Here is a 6,000-nt window from a genome sequence, read left to right as displayed (position 1 = left end):
ACAGCGCTGCAAATGTGGACACACTGCAGCGCTGGTCGCTGTCAGTGTGGACACACTGCAGCGCTGGCCCTGCTCAGCTGTACGACCACAGCTGTAGCTACCAGCGCTGCAAAAATGTAAGTGTAGCCATACCCGCATTTTCAGAAACTGTAGGGGTGGGAGGGATGGAAATAACCTATTCTCACTGTTTCTTCCTTTGAATATTTACTGTTGTATGTGTACTACATGTAAATACAAACCACTCTTCTAAAATGAGCCTGAGCAGCCTTAATTTTTTTCTACTTTTCACAAATCTATATAAGCTGAGTGGCTATCTCCATAGCCTGTCATTGCTTCATTTATTCAGACAGGGTTGCTAGATTGGGATGTATTATACTCACTGCACTTGCCATCCTTGTACTGTGGGAACCAGACTGAGTTCATCTTTGTAATAGTGCATTGATAATTTGGAAAAAGTCAAGATTAAAATGTGCTCTTCAAGCAAGTAAATTACTTAGGATAATTGTGTAATAACTATATCGGGGTAGTAAGTTACTTCTTGTCAAGGTCCAAATTTCTTGGTCAAGGTATAGTCGAAGTCCAGACTCCAGAGTAGATAATAATTTTTTTAAAAACCCAATAATGTTAAGGAAAAGATTTGGGGTCAGTTCAAACGCCACCTATTGTCTACCCCTGAACTATATGCTTCAGTAGGGGGCTGGCTACTAAGTCACCCACTGGACTTATCTAGCATTCCACATCTCTGCAAACTGTAAAATGATGACTGTCTCTTTCTGTTACTGTAATACATGATTAATGTATGGCAGTGGTTCCCAAACTGGGGTTTGTGAACCCCTGTGGGTTCAAGAAATGTTACAGGGGGTTCGCAGTAAAAGAATCCCTAATAGCGGACAGAGCTGTCCCTAGGGACCCTGGGCAGCACCAGGCCAGCAGCCCAGAGCCCCTGGACTTCCAAGAGCTAAGCAGATCAAAGCAAGCATATCTGTCACACTGAGGAGATTTAAACTTCAAGACTTCTTATAAAAAAATGGAAAGGGAGATGGATCTTTTTTGCTGTTTTTAAAATTAAATAGGCAGCTAGTGTTGTTTTTTAAATTATTATGAAGAACAAGTTGTTTGCCTGCGCTGCTCAAGACCTGAATGCTTGTGTAGGAGGAACTCTTTGAGCTGGCTTCTTAAATACCTTCATGCTATTTCACATCTGATACTCCTTGATGAAACATAGGAGTCTTGTCTTATAACAGGCTTATTCAAAGTGATACAAGCACGAAAGTGAGATCTTGGAAGAGTGTTGCTATTTTCATAATGTAATACAAATACTGTGATGATTAATCATTAATAGTAAATAGTGTGTAATAAGCATGTCATGAAAACAAATTATATATTTCCAAGATCACTGCTTTTATAATTTATACTCAGGTAAAGGAGGAAATCCCTGGAAATATTGATTTTTAGGAGGGGGTTCCCAAGACTTGACATTTTAGTGAAAGGGATTCACAGATTGTTAAAGTTTAGGAACCTCAGACATGTCATTTTATAATGGGAGTGAAACAATTGTTACTTTCATGAGATAATTACATGTCTGCATTGATTGAAGATGCCTGGCTTTTGTTCTTGTCTCTCAAAATACACCAGAAAGCATATAATTCTTGCCAGAAATGGATTCATTAAATGTAAGTGGTGTTCACAACTCTGTCTGTCTGAGGTCCAACACACAGGCACTGGCTTTCTCCTTGCCCCGGGGGTGCTGAATCCTGGATTTGCCCGAGGCCCCACCCCTGCCCCAAACGGCCACCTCGCCTCTTCCCACCTGTAATCCACCCCACCCCACCTATTACACACATCTTCCCACCCAGTTCATCCCCTTCCCAAGCATGCCCCATGCCCTCCGCCGCCTCCTCCCAGCACCTCCTGCATGACACAGAATAGCTGATCTGTGCTGGGAGAGAGGGGGAGAGAATTGATTGGGGCGAGGGGGGAGGGGATGGGCTGCTGGCTGGCGGGAGATGCTGGGAGGGAGGGGAACTTGGCTGCTAATAGGTGTTATGCACCCCCTATTTTTTTCCCATGGGTCCTTCAGCCCTGGAGCACCTACGGAGTTGGTGCCTATGGTCCAACACATCAGAATCTTTAGTGTAGAACTATAACATCAGGGAAGAAAATAGTACACTTCAATATCTTAAATCTTCATGCTTGGAAGACTTTTTCGTTATGTTTACACTAAAGAACACAATTGTTTGTGGTTCAGATAGTGCAAAACAGTTGACTGAAGTACAAACAATTGAATGCATCCACAGCTAGCTAACCTCAGTCAGTGTAAGGCTTGATCTTCCTTTAAAAGTTTTACCTGCATATCTACATCCATCAATGATGGGGGGGAAAAAACACATCCTTGACGACATAGAGCTATGTTGCCAAAACCCTGACTGTAGATGTGGAGTGCATCTTTCGACGTAGCTAATGTTCAGGGAAGTGTTGTTACTCCACCAGTAGAAAAACTCCTTCTGTTGGTGTCGGCAGTGTCTACACTAGGGGTTGAGGCCAGCATAGGCTCCACAGTGTAGAGAGAGCCACAGGCTTGCCCTTGTGCCCCCACTAGTGCTTTCTTAAACAAGAATCATCCTGCCTAAATAGGTGTGACAGCTCCCTCAGCTGGTGACATGCTTAGTTCACTGTTTGGAAGTTCTTTTTTTGTCCTTTTTGCCATACCTTCTATTGGTTTTTTCCCCGCCCCCGCTGTGGCTCTACAGGCTGTCAGAAATCCCACTGTGGATAATACAGTAAAGATTACACTCTTGCCCTCTGCTTACTGTATTTAAAAATTTCCTTTATTCCTGCTTTCCCCTCACGTAACTCCAGTAATTCCTCCAGCTCTACAGCTCTTTGGCTGGCAAACTATTATTGGAAGTTTTGCTCTTCACATCATCAGCTGGCAAGACACGGATAGCTCTCTATCTGAGCCTATAGCAGGAGATGAATAGCCTAGTAACTTAACTCCTAATAGCTCATCAGGTCTCAGCTGCCTCCCGCTTTCTCCAGGCCCTATTAGATTGAGAGACTCCAGGGAAGGAGAGAAGTTGGTAGCTGAGGGACTGAGTGCTTAACTGTCAGTTCTGTTCCTTCTGCTTGCAGCCCCGGCTGGTGGTGATGATACTTTGGCAAACTACTCATTATTGTTGAAACATGACTGTTTTGTAGATTGAGAAGTTGCAGAACCAGCAATCAGAAAATTACTAGAGTGTGTGTGAATACTGTTGGACAGAGTGTGTATGTGACAGAGGGCACTTTTTAGCTGGTGATCCAAAATTGGGTCACTGGATGAGGACTGCCCGAGTAGGCAGGATTTGGGAATAATGTAGGCGGTGCATGCGTGGCCTATGTATATGTGTGAGAAAATGTAGCTGTGGACGTATGAGGGGTGGATAATAGGGTGCATGAGGAGGGTACAGCGGTAACTTTTGGTGACCTAAAATTGACACTGTTGGAGCTTACACCAGCACATAATTGAGATTTTGGGGCTTACCCCTAAAACAGGGATTCTCAACGGCGTCAGGACTCCTGAGGGGGTCGCAAGGTTATTACATGGGGGCTCGCGAGCTGTCAACCTCCACCGCAAACCCTGCTTTGCCTCCAGCATTTATAATGTTAAATATATAAGAAAGTGTTTTTAATTTATAGAGGGGGGCCACACTCACAGGCTTGCTATGTGAAAGGGGTCACCAGTACAAAAGTTTGAGAACCACTGCCCTAAAACTTCAGGGATGAGTTATCAGTTGTTTCTCTTCCTACTCTTCCCGGCAATCTGTGCATGCACCTACGTATTGCAAATTTATTTTAATTGATTGTACATTGTACATTTCTCTATTTTAGATAAGGTTCTATTACACAACCATTTTCCCAATCTGAAAGGCTTCTATGAAATATTCAATATTTTGTAATGCTGTTTAATTATAAAAGTTTCATATTTAGTTAAAAATTATTCTGTATCCTCTCTTCAAAGTCTAGCGCTTAAGTCAATATTTACTTCATTTACTGCATTTTTAATTCTTCATTATGGTGTTTGTCTCTGCGTTCAGAGAGCTAGCATGAAGCCTGCTTTTGTATGATCTCCAGTTGAAATTTGAGAAATAGTTTTTTTCCTGCTGTTATGCTAAAGCACAACTTTTTAACTTGAGCAGCAATCACTGCAATCCTGAGAAGTGGAGAGACCATAAGAAGTTACTCTAGCCATTTATTTAGGGACTGGTGATGTTTCACTTGGAACACTACATTCAAGTCTGGTTCCATAATTAAAATCTGTTATGGAGATGGCCCTCTTTACAGAGAGATTAGAAGAGCTAGATTCTTGTAAAAACTAGATTTTTTTTTCTTTTGTTTAAAAAAACAAAACTGCATTTGGAAAAGAGGAGATCTCAGGTGGAATATAAACAATTCTTTATCGTGCTGCGGTCCACAGTTCCATTACAAGGGTTATTTCAGCTTGGGGGCAGAACTGAACCTGTTGGTCACTGACAGCAAGAGAATGCCCTGCCCCTGAAACAGCCTCCACAGCCAGTGGTGGAACCAGACCTTCCTGCTGCCGAGCTTTGCTGAGGAAGACTTCAACCTTTTATTTCAGATTTCTGACGGGTAGTTAGGCTTAGCATTTATCCATGTAAGTCCCAGCCATGTCCTAGGACCGCATTTGCCTTTTGAGGAAAAGGTCTCCTCCTCTCTGCTTCCTTTCTTAACAGGCTTCAGGGAGAAAGCTAGGCTGAGAAAAGCCTGGAGGCAAAATGAAAGGTCTCTTTCCCCCCATCTGACCTCCTTTTGAATGTCTTGTTGAGGAGTTCAGATGGTTCTGTGGATAGGATACAGTTTTTCCCTCTCACCACAGGTTTTCGACAGCTTTTCTCTAAAGGGCTTTCCTATTATAAATTAGCTATCTGATAGAGCAGCTTTTAGCTCATGTCAATTGAGTGTTATAAGAAGATCAGGATGGAATGATGTGGTGTAGATTTAGGAATAGCAGATATATTTAGGGCTTTTCTTGTTTTGACAAAAATGAAAACCAGCTTTACTGTGGAACTATCAAAGACTATATTTTTGCAAAGGAAGCTTCAGGTACTTTCTGTGCCCTGGTGATCATTGTCCTGTCCTGAGTCTTTTTTTAGAGACATTGACTTAAATCTTATCGATAAAGAATTTTTTAGCTGTTACTAATACATGAACATGTTAGAAATACAAATTCACTTTTCATGTTTACTTTTATTCATTTCTCTCAGATTGAGCAGTGAATTGAAAAAAGTGTAGAAACACCTCTGTTTGGTTAAAATTTATGAAGTATATAGTTAACAAAATTGTAAATTTCAGGCTAAATTTACAGTGTGTCTCCATTCCGTTAGCCCAGGGGTCTCAAACTCAAATGACCATGAGGGCTAGTTCTTTGGCCCAAGGGCCGCATCACTGACACCACCATCCCTCCTTTCCATGAGGCTCTACCTCTTCCTACCCCTTCCCTGAAGTCCCCACCTCAACTCTGCCCTCTCCCTGCCCCCAGAGGATGCATGAGGGGTGTGACGGGGGCTCAGGGCAGGGAGTTGAGATGCAGCAGGGAGCTAAGGGTGCAGGAGGGGTGTGGGATGCGGCAGGGGACTCAGGGCAGGGTTGGGGTGCGGCAGGGGGTTGGGGTGCAGGCCCAGCACAGGGAGTTGGGATGCAGCAAGGGGTTGGGGGTGCAGGCAGGGGGCTCAGGGCAGGGAGTTGGGGGGTGGGGTGCAGGAGGGCTTTGGGCTCAGGTGGCAGTGGCACACACCAGGGCCAGGGCAGGCTCCCGCTCCCGCTGTGGGAAGTAGCTGGAACCATGTCCCTGCGGCCCCTGGAGGAGGGGGACGCAGAGCTCCGCATGCTGCTTGATGCGCCTACAGGTACCTCCCCTGAAGCGCCCATTGGCCATGGTTCCCCATTCCTGGCCAATGGGACCTTTGCGGGGGAGGTGAGGGCAACACATGGACAGAGCCC

The 6,000-nt window shown here is 44.3% G+C and overlaps 1 protein-coding gene across 2 annotated transcripts in view; it reads left to right on the top strand.

The window, feature by feature from the left end:
• The window catches only part of SCAMP1 (secretory carrier membrane protein 1), a 90,569-nt gene that overhangs the window by 28,663 nt on the left and 55,906 nt on the right, over positions 1-6,000 (top strand). The gene's annotated exons all lie outside the window — the stretch shown is intronic.

This window comes from Chelonoidis abingdonii, chromosome 6 (genome assembly GCF_003597395.2).
Source record: "Chelonoidis abingdonii isolate Lonesome George chromosome 6, CheloAbing_2.0, whole genome shotgun sequence".
Taxonomy (NCBI): Eukaryota; Metazoa; Chordata; order Testudines; family Testudinidae; genus Chelonoidis; species Chelonoidis abingdonii.
This window is presented reverse-complemented; position numbering and strand designations above follow the sequence as displayed.